This window comes from Ranitomeya variabilis, chromosome 1 (assembly GCF_051348905.1).
Source record: "Ranitomeya variabilis isolate aRanVar5 chromosome 1, aRanVar5.hap1, whole genome shotgun sequence".
Taxonomy (NCBI): Eukaryota; Metazoa; Chordata; class Amphibia; order Anura; family Dendrobatidae; genus Ranitomeya; species Ranitomeya variabilis.
In genome coordinates, this window is record NC_135232.1 from 524,822,460 (window position 1) to 524,839,489 (window position 17,030).

At 45.9% G+C, this 17,030-nt stretch overlaps 1 protein-coding gene across 2 annotated transcripts in view; it reads left to right on the forward strand.

Annotated features, from left to right (window-relative positions):
- FSTL3 (follistatin like 3) overlaps positions 1-17,030 on the forward strand; it is a 522,081-nt gene that overhangs the window by 114,519 nt on the left and 390,532 nt on the right. The window lies entirely within an intron of this gene.

Sequence of the window (17,030 nt, forward strand, 5' to 3'; positions counted from 1 at the left end):
TTTGTAGAGGTACCTCAACAGGGCTTCTGCCATCACAATATATGATGGTCAAGAAAAGGACATCCCTCTTCTCATTGTACTTGACCACCAGCATGTTGTCGCTACATTGGGCTCTACCCTCTCCCTTTCTCAGCAGCTGCCCAATTCTGACCTCCTAGGGAGGTCTCTGATTTTTGCAGACATACAGCATTTTGCAGTGTCTCGCGCAGAGAGGGACTTGAGGAGTGAGATGCTGGTATAAATGTTATTCACATAGAGGCGATCACCTTGATCCTGCAGTTGGTGCACCACCACACAATTTCCTTGCTCACTTCCAGGATGGGAGGGCATTCAGGGTGTTAAATCCGGGGGTCCTTCCCTTCATAAACCCTAAATATGTGGCTGTACCCTGAGGTACTCTCACACAGTTTGTAGTGCTTAATTCCATACCTGGCTATCTTACAGGGCAGGTATTGCCTGAAATTGAGCCTCCTCTTCAAATGTATTATGGATTTGTGACAACATACCATTTCTTCTTAATTATACCAGATGTAAATTCAGTAGAACCAAAATCATAAACTGTTGCCTGAAGTATTGACTCTTCTTGTAGGATGGATATTTGCCTCGAATATCAGCTACTACAGTTTATTGTATGCTATCTTTGCAAAACAGTAATGCAGGGTCAAAGAACAATGATGTTTGCTGATCTGTTGATTACTCATTGTACTGGACCATGAAGTTTGTCCACTTGCAAACATTGAAGGATAAACTATAAATAAACGAACAATGGGAGTTAAGGTACCGTCACATTAAGCGACGCTGCAGCGATATAGACAACGAGCTGATCGCTGCAGCGTCGCTGTTTAGGTCGCTAGGAGACGTCAGACACCGGCAACAGCAGAACGATGCAGGAGCGATCCAGTGACGTACTTATCGTTCTTGCTGGTTGTTCGCTCCAGTTCGCTCCATGAAGAAACATTGCAGGCATCGTTGCTTTTGCTGTCAAACACGACGATACACGCCGATCTGACGACCAAATAAAGTTCTGGACTTCTAGCTCCGACCAGTGATATCACAGCGGGATCCAGATCGCTGCTGCGTGTCAAACACAACGAGATCGCTATCCAGGACGCTGCAACGTCACGGATCGTTGTCGTTCTCGTTGGAAAGTTGTTTAGTGTGAAGGTACCTTTAACCTCATTCACATCTTTCTTTTGACCTCTGGATGTTGGCTTGAAGACTAATTGTGATCGATATATGGAGAATTTTTCCTCTGGTCCTAGAGATGCTACAGGATGTCAGTTTAGGAGACCATGGCCCCAGCTGGAAGAACACAGTTCTGCTTCATTGACCATCACTGAAACACCAGAGACATCTTAAAGAATCCAGGTTGGGACAATCGAGTCATCTGGCCACATACCTCCTTGCTCTTGGTTAGGTTCCAAAGCTTGTCATTACTGCCTCTCTGTGGGGCCCGCCAAAAGTGGGGTAGTCGGCCCTGAAAAACAGGTCTGATCTCAGCCAGTCAGCGGAAGGGTGAGACTCTGTAATTTGCACCATCTTGGGTATTTTTTGGGACTGTTCTATTTGCTATTGTGTGTTGGTGGTTCAATAAATTATTGCCACACTGTTTTACCCTCACCCTGTGTTTGAGTAGTGTTCTGCCCACAGGAAGAGAGAGCCGGAGTTCATTGTTATGAGATCATTACCACCAGTCAGAGAACTGCTGTTCCCACACGGTCAGATGACGGTCCCATCAGCCTTTGCCTGCTGTCGCTGGTAACAACGATGTGACAGCTGGGAGTATTTATTAGCTGGCGTCTGCTCTATTTTTAAATACAATAATTCATTAAACAAATGGTGTGGGTTCCCCTCTATTTTTGCTAACCAGCATGGCAAAACTGACAGGTTCGGGCGGCAACCCTCAGCTGTCAGCTTTATCGTGCCTGGTTATCAAGAATAGAGGTGTCCCCATGCCGTTTTTTTCAATTATTTAAATAAATAATTTAAAAAAAAACAGCGTGGGGGTCCCCCTCATTTTTGACAACCATCCAAGGTAAAGCATACAGCTGTGGGCTGGTATTCTGAGGCTGGTAAGGGGCCTTGGATATTGGTCGCTCTCAGCCTAAAAATAGCAGCCTGCAGCCACCCCAGAAAAGGCGCTTCTATTTGATGCGCAAATTCTAGTGCTTTGCCCGACTCTTCCCACTTGCCTTATAGCAGTGGCAAGTGAGGTTAATATTTGTGGGGTTAATGTCACCTTTGTATTTTCAGATGACATCAAGCTCATGGTTTAGTGGGCTCTCCATTACTAACCCATAGTTATATTGTACTCTGTCGGTAGTTTCCTGTCCAAGCACTTTTCCGTCCCAGGCTCTGCTCTACTCTGCCCAGTTGCCTCACAGCTGATTTTACCTCACAGGCGTCTTTCGCGCTCGACGTTCCCGCCCAAACTAATTCCTCACGCCCGAACGTTCTCTCAGCTTGACCACGCCCCCTTTTCTCTAGTACAGAGAGTGGTCCCGCACTTTATGCTTTCCCCCCTGTAATTAAGGTGACAGCCCCGATGGTTCCGGACCCGTTACTGAGGAGACATGCCTAATTGGTTTCTTCTCCTTACATCAATATGATCACTGCACCCCTAGATGAATTCACTGAGAGGTGTAGTTTGTAAAATTGGGTCACTTATGGGGGGGTTCTACTGTTTTGGCACCTCATGGGCTCTCCCAGTGGGTCATGGCACCTGCAAACCATAACCGTAAAAATCTGAAGCTGTCTCCACAGCTTCAGTCCATGGGTCTTCCCTTTTTGCCTTTAATTGGACAGCCTGTGAGGGTATCAACTACTCTGGAATGCCTACAATTTGTCTGATCTCTCTTCTGGGTGTAAGCGTCAAAGTGTCTTCCCTTAAGTTGACACATCACACAGGTACCTTTCCATCACGCACAGTAGCTAATGTCCTGGCTACTAAAAGCCCTGATGGTAGATTTTCCACCGTAGCTGGTTCTAGTTGTACTTCAACCTCCTCCAGCAGGGTGCAAGCTCAGACAGGTAATAACAGCACACTTTGACCCAGCGGTAAGACTAGGTTGGTTGCAGCCGGAATGATCACTTTTCCCAAAATTTTTCCTTCACAGGAAACCTCTTGTGCTTGGGCCATCTGGATCAATTGTTGAAACACTCTCCTTTGTGGTGTATGGGGGCTCTATTGTTTCAGGAACGCGTTCGGAGACTCATTAATAAGAAGATTTCCAAACTCTTTGAGTACATTAATTCCTAGTGTAACAGTATGTCCTTGCACTGGTGGCCCTCAGTCAACACCACTCCCTTGCGGCCCAGGTCTTTGCCGCAGACCTTAATCTGCATCCAGGCCACCCCTGCGACCGGGATAGACAGTTGATCGGCAGCCGTCAACTTGATCACTTGCCCCCACTCAGTCCTCATGGCTTTTGGGAAATATCATTTAAAGTATGTCAGGCTTCGTGGTTACTTGAGAGCCTGTATCTACCAAGCAGCATATGGCCCGTCCATCTATTTCGGCCCATAATAATGGACTCACTGACACTAAATTGGTGGGACTATTGGTGCTCCGGGCCATACGCTGTTCTGGATCCGGGCGGCGTACCCCAGCCTCGGTGCCCCTTAGTTTAATGGGCAACGCTGTACTGGCTGCCCACTTTGCGGGCAGGCCCGGACCACATGTCCTAATTTTCCACAGAGGTAACACTTTGGGGACTCTTCCCGACGAGATCCTCTTCCATCCCGTCTTGGTTCTGAGAGGGTTCTGCTTCCGGGGGTCTGTAAAGAGGTCACCTTCCTTTTAGTTTAGGTCAGTTCTTCCCTCATGGATTGGATTTCTTTCCGTAAATCTTTCACCCATCCTGGTTCACAGCATGAATAAAATGAATAAAGTCCTTTATTTGAAATAAAAATACACACCGTTCTGGTGATTCTGTGGTTCCTAGTCTGCAACATGTTTCAGGCAATTTCATTGAACGCAGAAATGAACAGTCAATCACAGTGATTTGAGTTGCTGGGGGGGGGGGAGGAGCAGCTCCACCTCCTGTGTCTGGGACTGAAACTGCAGACATCTTCATGCGATCCCCATGTGTTTAGTCACACAGATCACATGAATGACATGTCGTATATGTACTTCATTGGGCGGAAAGTGCTTCCATTCCATGATGTACAGTACACACCAAAAGTTTGGACACACCTTCTCATTTAAAGATTTTTCTGTATTTTCATGACTATGAAAATTGTAAATTCACAGTGAAGGCATCACAACTATGAATTAACACATGTGGAATTATATACCGTATTTTTCGGACTATAAGACGCACTTTTTTTCCTCCAAATTTGGGAGGAAAGTGTGGGTGCGTCTTATAGTACGGATATAGCATGTGGGGAGGGGGGCAGCAGCGAGTGGGATCGCACTGTTATCCCACTTCAGGATGTCCTCGCTGCCCGGAATCAGCTGCTGGGGAAAGCACATGGCCCCGCTGATTAAGTGCAGTGAATATTTAATAGCTGCTCCCCACCCACCGATCAGCTGAGCGGTGAGCGGAGCAGCAAATGAATACTGCACTTAAGCAGGGACACACAGTTTCCCCAGCACTGATTCCGGGGAGAATCTGTGTGTCCGGGGGAGGAGGAGGCAGCAGCAGGGGCCAGGAGATCGCTGCATACCTGCCTGTGCTGGACGCTGAGCTGTCTGGTGCACAGGGAGGACCTGTGTGATGTCAGAAGTGGGCGGGCTGGAGCATCACATGGCAGCTCAGAGCCCTCCCTCTTCTGACATCATCACAGGTCCTTCAGACTCCCACCTAGAATCTGCAGCTTCCTCTTATGTCCTGCGCTGTGGAAAGGCAACAACAACAGGGAGGGCTCTGTGTGTGTGCAGCCATGGGATTCTCCAGCTTTTACCTCACCACAGTGTGGCTGGCTGCCACAATTAAGAGGTCAGTCTTTACAAAACACAATAAAGCACTCTGCCACTCCTTTGGTGAACTATAACTCCCAGCATATCATAGGATCTGCAGGACATGCTGGGAGTTATAGTTCTCCCATGGGATTTTAAAGCAGCACTCCAGTGTTATTTTGCAGTGCTGGAGTGGTGCTTTCACTATAAGCCCTGTGCACCCATTCTTAGGGCTCATTTCCACATGCGAGGCACACGTCTGTATCTCGCATGTGGAAACCAAGCTGTGGAGCCGGCACTCCAGAGCGGAGCGTGCGGCCGCATAGGAACACATGGAGCTGCACAGCTCCGCTCCAAAGTGCTGGCGCCAGAGCTTGGTTTCCACATGTGAGATACGGACGTGTGCCTCGCATGTGGAAATGAGCCCTTATACTCACCCTCCAGCGTCTTCATATCGTACTTCACAGACACCACACTGGTCCCGCAGCTTACAACATAATAACATACTATTATATATAATAACACCACATATAATAGTATGTAATTTATGTTATTAAATATTTTACCACATTTTTTTTGCTTCAAATATTTTTTTCCCTATTTTCCACCTCTAAAACCTGGGTGCGCCTTATAGTCCGGTGCGTCTTATAGTCCGAAAAATACGGTACTTAACAAAAAAGTGTGAAACAACTGAAAATATGTCTTGTATTCTAGGTTCTTCAAAATAGCCAGCTTTTGCTTTGATGACTGCTTTGCACACTCTTGGCATTCTCTTGATGAGCTTCAAGAGGTAGTCACCGGAAATAGTCTTCCAACAATTTTGAAGGAGTTCCCAGAGATGCTTAGCTCTTGTTGGCCCTTTTGCCTTCACTCTGCGGTCCAGCTGACCCCAAACCATCTCGATTGGGTTCAGGTCTGGTGACTGTGCACCCCATCACTCTCCTTATTGGTCAAATAGCCCTTACACAGCCTGGAGGTGTGTTTGGGGTCATTGCCCTGTTGAAAAATAAATGATGGTCCAACTAAATGCAAACCAGATGGAATAGCATGCCGCTGCAAGATGCTGTGGTAGCCATGCTGTTTCAGTATAAATCCCCAACAGTGTCACAAGCAAAGCACCCCCACACCATCACACCTCCTCCTCCATGCTTCACGGTGGGAACAGGCATGTAGAGTCCATCCGTTCACCTTTTCTGCATCGTGCAAAGACACAGTGGTTGATCTCAAATTTGGACTCATCAGACCAAAGCAAAGATTTCCACTAGTCTAATGTCCATTCCTTGAGTTCTCTAGCCCAAACAAGTCTCTTCTGCTTGTTGCCTGTCCTTAGCAGTGGTTTCTTAGCAGCTATTTTACCATGAAGGCCTGCTGTACAAAGTCTCCTCTTATAACAGTTGTTGTAGAGATGTGTCTGCTGCTAGAACTCTGTATGGCATTGACCTGGTCTCTAATCTGAGCTGCAGTGGACCTGTGATTTCTGAGGCTGGTGACTTGGATAAACTTATCCTCAGAAGCAGAGGTAACTCTTCGTCTTCCTTTCCTGGAGCGGTCCTCATGTAAGCCAATTTCTTTTGTAGCGCTTGATGGTTTTTGCCACTGAACTTGGAGACACTTTCAAAGTTTTCCCAAACTGACTGACCTTCATTTCTTAAAGTAATGATGACCACTCGTTTTTCTTTACTTAGCTGCTTTTCTCTTGCCATAATACAAATTCTAACAGTGTATTCAGTAGGACTATCAGCTGTGTATCCACCAGACTTCTGCTCAACACAACTGATGGTCTCAACCCCATTTATGAAGCAAGAAATCCCACTTATTAAACCTGACAGGGCACACCAGTGAAGTGAAAACCATTCCCGGTGACTACCTCTTGAAGCTCATCAAGAGAATGCCAAGAGTGTGCAAATATGCAAATTGCCTCTTCTGAGAAAAAGAGGACTTAACTCTATAGCGCCACCTGTTGGAAGTAGCGATCCTACAAGTCACAATCAACCCTCTAACGAGTCGTGCAATATGACTTAGGATAAAATCCAAATCAGTATCTCAATTCGCAGACACGGTGTTTCGGGCTGTTGGCCCTCGTCAGTGCGAGCATGAGAATTCATTTGGCTGGGTGAGAGGCTCTGGACTGGGGGTCTAAGGGGTATCGTTTCTCCTTATGGAGAGTGATATACCATCTCTGGCTTGTCAAGGTAAGGAGGCTTATTTGCCGTACAATGCTCCTCTGCGAAATTAAATATGCAAATTGCCTCTTCTGAGAAAAAGAGGACTTAACTCTATAGCGCCACCTGTTGGAAGTAGCGATCCTACAAGTCATAATCAACCCTCTAACGAGTCATGCAATATGACTTAGGATAAAAGCCAAATCAGTATCTCAATTCGCAGACACGGTGTTTCGGGCTGTTGGCCCTCGTCAGTGCGAAGCATGAGAACTGATTTGGCTAGGTGAGAGGCTCTGGACTGGTGGTCTAAGGGGTATCATTTCTCCTTATGGAGAGTGACATACCATCTCTGGCTTGTCAAGGTAAGGAGGCTTATTTGCCGTACAATGCTCCTCTGGGAAATTAAATATGCAAATTGCCTCTTCTGAGAAAAAAAAGGACTTAACTCTATAGCGCCACCTGTTGGAAGTCACGATCAACCCTCTAAGACTGGTTTCACATTTGCGTTTTTTGCCGCTGCGTTTTAGCGCAAAAAACGCATGCGTTTTTTCCCTATATTTAACATTAAAAATGCATGCTTTTTTTGTATGCGTTTTGCCGCATTTGACGACGCATGCGTCGTTTCTATGCTTGCGTTTGGTTGCAGAAATGCAACATGTAGTAATTTCTAGAGACTTTTTTGCTGCCAAAAAATGCATGCGTTTTTTTGCCGAAAAAAAACTTATTGCTGTCTATGTAAACGCATGCGCTTTTAAGCACATGCGTTTGGTTGCGTTTTAAATGCATGCGTTTCAATAGAAAAAAGCAAGAATACACACTGATAAGCCACCCCCCACCATCAAGGTAATAAAGGGATCCAAACCCTAACCCTACCCCTAACCCTAACTGTTATGATTGAACTGGTGGTTAGGAGCACTAGAAATGACCAGATGAGCAAACTAGTAATACAGGACGAGCTCTGGGAAGTGGGAGCTCTGCTGACCGCAACCCCTAATCCTATCACAACAACTAGAAATAGCCGTGGAGCGTTCCTGACTCTGCCTAGACGCCTCTTCACAGTCTAAGAGCTAACTACCCCTAAAGATAGAAAATACAGCCTACCTTGCCTCAGAGAAATTCCCCAAAGAAATAGGCAGCCCCCCACATATATTGTCTGTGAGTTAAGATGGAAGTCACAAACACAGGAATGAAATAGGTTTCAGCAAACGAGGCCAGACTTAACTAAATAGACTGAGGATAGAAAAGGTATCTTTGCGGTCAGCATAAAAAACTAACAAAAAACCACGCAGAGTGTGCAAAAGAGAGCACCGCACCGACTCACGGCGCAGTGGTGCCACTCCGTATCCCAGAGCTTCCAGCTAACAAGACAAAATCATAATATCAAGCTGGACAAAAACACAATGGTAACAAATAAGCTAGCAGGGACTTAGCTTTTGCTGAAGTAGACAGGTCATCTGAAAGATCCAAGAAAACTGAACCAGTACTAGGACATTGACAGCTGGCATCAGGTAACGATCTGACTGGAGTTAAATAGAGCAGCCAGCCAAGGCCTAAACGAGATCAGCTGGAGAAGGAACCTCAGAACCAGCAGCTCCACTCACAGCCACCAGAGGGAGTCCATGGACAGAACTCGCCGAAGTACCATTCATAACCACAGGAGGGAGCTCGAGAACAGAATTCACAACAGTACCCCCCCTTGAGGAGGGGTCACCGAACCCTCACCAGAGCATCCAGGCCGATCCGGACGAGCCAAATGAAAGGCACGAACAAGATCGGCAGCATGAACATCAGAGGCAACCACCCAGGAATTATCCTCCTGACCATAACCTTTCCACTTGACTAGGTACTGAAGTTTCCGTCTCGAAACACGAGAATCCAAAATCTTCTCCACCACATACTCCAACTCCCCCTCAACCAACATCGGGGCAGGAGGATCAACGGAGGGAACCATAGGAGCCACATATCTCCGCAATAACGACCTATGGAACGCATTATGGATGGCGAAAGAAGCTGGAAGGTCCAAACGAAATGACACAGGATTAAGAATTTCAGAAATCTTATAAGGACCAATGAAACGAGGCTTAAACTTAGGAGACGAAACCTTCATAGGAACATAACGAGACGACAACCAAACCAAATCCCCAACACGAAGTCGGGGACCAACACAGCGACGGCGGTTAGTGAAACGTTGAGCCTTCTCCTGGGACAATGTCAAATTGTCCACTACATGAGTCCAAATTTGCTGCAACCTGTCCACCACAGAATCCACACCAGGACAGTCCGAAGGCTCAACCTGCCCTGAAGAAAAACGAGGGTGGAAACCAGAATTACAGAAAAAAGGCGAAACCAAAGTGGCCGAGCTGGCCCGATTATTAAGGGCGAACTCAGCCAAAGGCAAGAAGGACACCCAATCATCCTGATCAGCAGAAACAAAGCATCTCAGATATGTATCCAAAGTCTGATTGGTTCGTTCAGTTTGGCCATTTGTCTGAGGATGGAAAGCTGAAGAAAAAGACAAATCAATGCCCATCTTAGCACAAAAGGACCGCCAAAATCTTGAAACAAACTGGGAACCTCTGTCCGACACGATGTTCTCCGGAATGCCATGTAAACGAACCACATGCTGGAAAAACAATGGAACCAAATCAGAGGAGGAAGGCAATTTAGGCAAAGGTACCAAATGGACCATCTTAGAGAAGCGATCACAAACCACCCAGATAACTGACATCCTCTGAGAGACAGGGAGATCTGAAATAAAATCCATGGAAATATGCGTCCAGGGCCTCTTCTTGACCGGCAAGGGCAAAAGCAACCCACTGGCACGAGAACAGCAGGGCTTAGCCCGAGCACAAGTCCCACAGGACTGCACAAAAGAACGCACATCTCGTGACAAGGAAGGCCACCAAAAGGATCTAGCCACCAAATCTCTGGTACCAAAGATTCCAGGATGACCAGCCAACACCGAACAATGAACCTCAGAGATAACTCTACTAGTCCATCTATCAGGGACAAACAGCTTCTCCGCTGGACAACGGTCAGGTCTATCAGCCTGAAACTCCTGCAGCACCCGCCGCAAATCAGGGGAGATGGCAGACAAAATTACCCCCTCTTTGAGAATACCAGCCGGCTCAGGAACTCCCGGAGAATCAGGCACAAAACTCCTTGAAAGGGCATCAGCCTTCACATTCTTAGAACCCGGAAGGTACGAAACCACAAAATTGAAGCGGGAGAAAAACAGCGACCATCGAGCCTGTCTAGGATTCAACCGCTTGGCAGACTCGAGATAAGTCAGATTCTTGTGATCCGTCAAGACCACCACGCGATGCTTGGCTCCTTCAAGCCAATGTCGCCACTCCTCAAACGCCCACTTCATAGCCAACAACTCTCGATTGCCCACATCATAATTGCGCTCAGCAGGCGAAAACTTTCTAGAAAAGAAAGCACATGGTTTCATCACAGAGCCATCAGAACCTCTTTGAGACAAAACAGCCCCTGCTCCAATCTCAGAAGCATCCACCTCGACCTGAAACGGGAGCGAAACATCTGGCTGACACAACACAGGGGCAGAAGAAAAACGACGCTTCAGCTCCTGAAAAGCCTCAACGGCCGCAGAGGACCAATTGACCACATCCGCACCTTTCTTGGTTAAATCAGTCAATGGTTTAACAACACTAGAAAAATTTGCGATGAAGCGACGGTAAAAATTAGCAAAGCCCAGGAATTTCTGAAGGCTCTTCACAGAAGTAGGCTGAGTCCAATCATAAATGGCCTAAACTTTAACAGGGTCCATCTCGATAGTAGAAGGGGAAAAAATGAAGCCCAAAAATGAAACCTTCTGAACTCCAAAGAGACATTTAGACCCCTTCACAAACAAGGAATTAGCACGAAGGACCTGGAACACCATTCTGACCTGCTTCACATGAGACTCCCAATCGTCCGAAAAAAACGAAATATCATCCAAATATACAATCATGAATCTATCCAGGTACTTTTGGAAGATGTCATGCATAAAGGACTGAAACACAGATGGAGCATTAGAAAGCCCGAATGGCATCACCAAGTACTCAAAATGGCCCTCGGGCGTATTAAATGCTGTTTTCCATTCGTTGCCCCATTTAATACGCACAAGATTATACGCCCCTCGAAGATCTATCTTGGTGAACCAGCTAGCCCCCTTAATCCGAGCAAACAAATCAGACAGTAGCGGCAAAGGGTACTGAAATTTGACGGTGATTTTATTGAGAAGGCGGTAATCTATACAAGGTCTCAGAGAACCATCCTTTTTGGCCACAAAAAAGAACCCTGCTCCCAACGGTGACGACGACGGGCGAATATGCCCTTTCTCCAAAGACTCCTTTATATAACTCCGCATTGCAGCGTTTTCTGGCACAGATAAATTGAACAGTTGGTCCTTCGGAAACTTACTTACTACCAGGAATCAAATTAATAGCACAATCGCAATCCCTATGAGGAGGTAGGGCACTGGATTTGGGCTCATCAAATACATCCCGGTAATCTGACAAGAACTCAGGGACTTCAGAAGGATGGGAAGACGAAATAGACAACAATGGGACATCCCCATGTACCCCTTGACAACCCCAACTGGATACAGACATAGATTTCCAATCCAATACTGGATTATGGACCTGTAGCCATGGCAAACCCAAAACGACCACATCATGCAGATTATGCAACACCAAAAAGCGAATATCCTCCTGATGTGCAGGAGCCATGCACATGGTCAATTGAGTTCAGTACTGAGGCTTATTCTTGGCCAAAGGTGTAGCATCAATTCCTCTCAATGGAATAGGATACTGTAAGGGCTCCAAGAAAAAACCACAGCGCCTGGAAAACTCCAAGTCCATCAAATTCAGGGCAGCGCCTGAATCCACAAATGCCATAACAGAATAGGATGACAAAGAGCAAATCAGAGTAACGGACAAAAGAAATTTTGGCTGTACCGTACCAATGGTGGCAGACCTGGTGAACCGTTTAGTGTGCTTAGGACAATCAGAGATAGCATGAGTGGAGTCACCACAGTAGAAACACAGCCCATTCTGACGTCTGTACTCTTGCCGTTCAGCTCTGGTCAAGGTCCTGTCACATTGCATAGGCTCAGGCCTCTGCTCAGAAAACACCGCCAAATAGTGCACATTTTTGCGCTCACGTAAGCGTCGATCGATCTGAATGGCCAAGGACATAGACTCATTCAGACCAGCAGGCGTGGGGAATCCCACCATAACATCCTTAAGGGCTTCAGAAAGACCCTTTCTGAAAATTGCCGCCAGGGCACATTCATTCCACTGAGTAAGCACAGACCACTTTCTAAACTTCTGACAATATACCTCCGCTTCATCCTGACCCTGACACAAAGCCAGCAAAATTTTCTCTGCCTGATCCACTGAATCTGGTTCATCATAAAGCAATCCAAGCGCCAGAAAAAACGCATCTACATTACGCAATGCAGGATCTCCTGGCGCAAGGGAAAATGCCCAGTCTTGAGGGTCGCCACGCAGCAAAGAAATAATGATTTTTACTTGCTGAATGGGGTCACCAGAGGAGCGGGGTTTAAAAGCAAAAAACAGTCTACAATTATTTTTGAAATTCAGGAACTTAGATCTATCCCCAGAAAACAAATCAGGAATTGGAATTCTGGGTTCTAACATCGGGTTCTGAACTACATAATCTTGAATGCCTTGTACCCTTACAGTGAGTTGATCCACACAAGAGGACAGACCTTGAATGTCCATATCTACACCTGTGTCCTGAACCACCCATAGATTTAGGGGAAAAGAGAAACAAAACACGCTGCAGAGGATAAAAAAAAAAGGTCTCAGAACTTCTCTTATCCCTCTACTGAGATGCATTAACACTTTACGGGCCAGCTGTACTGTTATGATTGAACTGGTGGTTAGGAGCACTAGAAATGACCAGATGAGCAAACTAGTAATACAGGACGAGCTCTGGGAAGTGGGAGCTCTGTTGACCGCAACCCCTAATCCTATAACAACAACTAGAAATAGCCGTGGAGCGTTCCTGACTCTGCCTAGACGCCTCTTCACAGCCTAAGAGCTAACTACCCCTACAGATAGAAAATACAGCCTACCTTGCCTCAGAGAAATTCCCCAAAGAAATAGGCAGCCCCCCACATATATTGACTGTGAGTTAAGATGGAAGTCACAAACACAGGAATGAAATAGGTTTCAGCAAACGAGGCCAGACTTAACTAAATAGACTGAGGATAGAAAAGGTATCTTTGCGGTCAGCATAAAAAACTAACAAAAAACCACGCAGAGTGTGCAAAAGAGAGCACCGCACCGACTCACGGCGCAGTGGTGCCACTCTGTATCCCAGAGCTTCCAGCTAACAAGACAAAATCATAATAGCAAGCTGGACAAAAACACAATGGTAACAAATAAGCTAGCAGGGACTTAGCTTTTGCTGAAGTAGACAGGTCATCTGAAAGATCCAAGAAAACTGAACCAGTACTAGGACATTGACAGCTGGCATCAGGTAACGATCTGACTGGAGTTAAATAGAGCAGCCAGCCAGGGCCTAAACGAGATCAGCTGGAGAAGGAACCTCAGAACCAGCAGCTCCACTCACAGCCACCAGAGGGAGTCCATGGACAGAACTCGCCGAAGTACCATTCATAACCACAGGAGGGAGCTCGAGAACAGAATTCACAACACCTAACCCATCAAGGTGATAAAGGGATCCAAACGCTAACCCTAACCCATCAAGGTGATAAAGGGATCCAAACCCTAATCCTACCCCTAACCCTAACCCTAACCCATCAAGGTGATAAAGGGATCCAAACCCTAACCCTAATCCTACCCCTAACCCTAACCCCAACCCTAGCTATTTCTATTTATAGTGGGTTTTCTAGATGATTTTGATGATTGGCAGCTGTCACACACTTCTCAGCATGCGTTTCAAAAACGCAAACGCAGGAAAAAACGCATGTAAATGCGTCAAAACGCCGCGTTTTTTTTACTGCATGAGAAAATGCATGCGTCTAAAAAACGCAGCGTTTGCACGCGTTTACATGCGTTTTTTTCACCACCTGCATTTGCATTTTAATCGCTGCGTTTTTAAACGCAAATGTGAAACTAGCCTAACGAGTCATGCAATATGACTTAGGATAAAAGCCAAATCAGTATCTAAATTCGCAGACATGGTGTTTCGGGCTGTTGGCTGTTGTGATTCGGTTCGTGGGCTCCCCCGGTGGTCTCTTGTGGTACTGGTGTCCTGCAAGCTTTGCCTTCTCAGTTCACCTGTTCCTATCAGGATGTGGGAGTATCCTATTTAACCTTGCTCCTCAGTCATTCTAATGCTGGCCATCAATGTATCCAGAGTGATTCTGTTGCATGTTCCTGCTCCCAGTTTTCTGCTCAGCTAAGTTGGACACTTTAGTCCTTAAGTCTATTTTTGTATGTTTTGTCCAGTTTGCACTTATGTGAATCTCTGCAGCTGGAAGCTCTTGTTGGGCTGAAATTACCACTCCAGTGGCATGAGTTGTCACTTGAGTTAAGGTAATTTCAGGATGGTGTTTTGAAGGGTTTTGCAGCTGACCGCGAAGTCCTCTGTTGTATCTTTCTGCTATTTAGTTAGCGGGCCTCTCTGTGCTAAATCTGCTTTCATACTACGTGTGTCTTTTCATCTGCTCTCACCGTTATTATATGTGGGGGGCTGCTATCTCCTGTGGGGACATTCTCTGGAGGCAAGCCAGGACTGTGTTTTCTTCTACCAGGGGTAGTTAGTTCTCCGGCTGGCGCGCGGCATCTAGAGACAACGCAGGAATGCCCCCTGGCTACTTCTAGTGTGGTGTGTAGGTTTAGCATCGTGGTCAGCTCTAGTTTCCATCACCCGAGAGCTTGTCAGTTTATTCTATGCTTCTGATGTTTCCTTGCCATTGGAAACCATAACAGTATGGCCAGCCCAAATGTTTAATCTATAGGCTGAAGCAGGAGAGAAAAGGAACTGTGTGAAACCTTTTTTTTTTTTTTTTTCCTCTGAAGTTGCACTCCAGCTCTAATTGCAGTCTCCTGATTTCCTCTCCTCTTAACCCCTGAATGGCTCAGACTTTTTCTGTTGAAATATGGATCCCCAGAGTCTGGCTACCAATTTGTATAATCTTGCCTCTAAAGTTCAGAATATACAAGATTTTTTGTTACATGCTCCTCGGTCTGAACCTAAAATTCCTATACCGGAGTTTTTTTCTGGAGATCGATCTTGTTTTCTAAATTTTAAATACAATTGTAAATTGTTTCTTTCGCTGAGATCTCATTCTGCGGGAGATCCTGCCCAGCAAGTAAAAATTGTTATTTCTTTACTGCGGGGTGACCCCCAAAATTGGGCATTTTCATTGGCACCAGGGGATCCTACGTTGCTCAATGTGGATGCGTTTTTTCTGGCTTTGGGGTTGCTTTATGAGGAACCAAATTTGGAGATTCAGGCTGAGAAAGCCCTAATAGCCCTCTCTCAGGGGCAAGATGAAGCCGAAATATATTGCCAAAAATTTCGAAAATGGTCTGTGCTTACTCAGTGGAATGAGTGCGCTCTGGCGGCAATTTTCAGAGAAGGTCTCTCTGATGCTGTAAAAGACGTCATGGTGGGGTTTCCTGCGCCTACTGGTCTGAATGAGTCCATGACAATGGCAATTCAGATTGATCGGCGTTTACGGGAACGCAAACCTGTGCACCAGTTGGCGGTGTCTTCTGAAGAGGCACCACAGAATATGCAATGTGATAGCTTTCTGTCCAGAAGCGAACGACAGATTTATAGGCGCAAAAATCATTTGTGCTTCTATTGTGGAAATTCTACTCATGTTATATCAGCATGCTCTAAACGAACAAAGAAAGTTGATAAATCCTCTGCTATTGGCACTTTGCAGTCCAAGTTTATTTTGTCTGTAACTCTAATTTGTTCGTTATCTTCTATTGTTGCGGATGCGTATGTGGATTCTGGCGCCGCTTTGAGTCTTATGGATTGGTCCTTTGCCAGGCGCTGTGGGTTTGATCTAGAGCCTCTGGAAGTTCCTATACCTTTAAAGGGTATTGATTCTACACCATTGGCTAGTAATAAACCACAATACTGGACACAAGTGACTATGCGTATGACTCCAGACCATCAAGAGGTGATTCGCTTCCTTGTACTGTATAATCTACATGATGTGTTGGTGCTGGGATTGCCATGGTTGCAAACTCATAACCCAGTCCTTGACTGGAAAACAATGTCTGTACTAAGCTGGGGATGTCAGGGAAATCATGGGGACACATCTTTGGTCTCCATTGCTTCATCTATTCCCTCTGAAATTCCTGAGTTTTTGTCTGATTATCGTGAGGTTTTTGAGGAATCTACTCTTAATTCTCTTCCTCCTCACAGAGATTGCGATTGCGCCATAGATTTGATCCCTGGCAGTAAATTTCCTAAGGGTCGTCTATTCAATCTGTCTGTACCTGAACATGCTGCCATGCGAGAGTATATTAGGGAGTCCTTGGAAAAGGGACATATTCGTCCTTCTTCGTCTCCTCTTGGAGCGGGGTTCTTTTTCGTAGCTAAAAGCGATGGTTCTTTGAGACCTTGTATTGATTATAGACTCTTGAATAAGATCACAGTCAAGTATCAGTATCCTTTGCCATTGCTGACAGATTTATTTGCTCGCATTGAGGGGGCGAAGTGGTTCTCTAAGATTGATCTTCGCGGTGCGTATAATTTGGTGCGAATTAAGCAGGGGGATGAGTGGAAAACCGCATTTAATACGCCCGAGGGCCATTTTGAGTATTTGGTGATGCCTTTTGGTCTGTCAAATGCCCCTTCGGTCTTTCAGTCTTTTATGCACAATATTTTCCGTGAATATCTGGATAAATTTATGATTGTGTATTTGGACGATATCTTGATTTTTTCGGATGACTGGGAATCTCATGTTCAACAAGTTAGGAGGGTTTTTCAGGTTTTGCGGACCA